At 42.1% G+C, this 951-nt stretch overlaps 1 non-coding gene across 1 annotated transcript; it reads left to right on the top strand.

Moving 5' to 3' along the window:
• The first annotated feature begins 494 nt into the window (after positions 1–494).
• LOC127077941 (small nucleolar RNA R71) lies at positions 495–601 on the top strand. Its single transcript, XR_007787700.1, has one exon. It is a non-coding gene; the product is annotated as a small nucleolar RNA R71 (small nucleolar RNA).
• Positions 602–951: the final 350 nt, after the last annotated feature.

The following is a 951-nucleotide window of genomic DNA, read 5'->3' as shown; positions in this document are numbered from 1 at the left end:
TCGGAGGTGCATTATTTTGAATTGGGTTATTGTTTTTATAGGAGAAGTTCGGGTGATTCCTCCATCCAGGGTTATAGGTATTCGAGTATGGGTTCCCTTGGGTGTAGTTTACTTGCTCAGAGTGGGTTTCGTTTAATAGACTGCATTCTGCAGATTGGTGTCCTTTGGTTCCACATATCTCACAATCCGACGAAACTGCGGCTACAGTATTCGGGTTTATGCACATATGCTCGACTTTGAGGGCTAATGCGTCCATTTTAGCTTGCATCATGTCTATAGAGCTTAGTTCATGCACTCCTCCTTGGGCTTCCTTCTTCTCAACTGTCGCTCGTTCGACTCCCCATGATTGATGGTTTTGAGCTATGTCTTCGATGAGGGCACTAGCTTCAGGATAAGGTTTGTTCATCAGAGCACCGCCTGCGGCAGCGTCGATGGTCATCTTTGTGTTGTAATGAAGTCCATTATAGAAGGTTTGAATGATTAACCAATTTTCTAAACCATGATGTGGGCATGCTCGTAACAACTCTTTATATCTCTCCCAAGCTTCGAACAGTGATTCTCCTTGGTTTTGGGTAAATCTAGTTATATGGTTTCGAAGAATGGCGGTCTTACTCGGGGGGAAATATCTAGCAAGAAAAACTCTTCTAAGGTTATCCCAAGTCGTAATGGAATTGGGTGGAAGGGAATCTAACCATGATAGGGCTTTATCTCTGAGGGAAAAAGGAAATAATCTTAAACGTATTGCCTCAGGAGAAGCTCCATTGGTTTTAAAAGTGTCTGCTAATTGAAGAAATATTTTTAAATGTTGGTTTGGGTTCTCAGTAGCGAGACCTGCGAATTGTCTCTGTTGCACTAGTTGCAACAGGGATGGTTTAAGTTCAAAATTATTAGCTGAGATGGTTGGGTTTACTATACTAGAACTAGGTTCTTCATTAGATGGTTGGGCGAAAT

The sequence above is a fragment of the Lathyrus oleraceus genome, chromosome 4, assembly GCF_024323335.1.
Source record: "Lathyrus oleraceus cultivar Zhongwan6 chromosome 4, CAAS_Psat_ZW6_1.0, whole genome shotgun sequence".
NCBI classification, from domain to species: Eukaryota; Viridiplantae; Streptophyta; class Magnoliopsida; order Fabales; family Fabaceae; genus Lathyrus; species Lathyrus oleraceus.
This window is presented reverse-complemented; position numbering and strand designations above follow the sequence as displayed.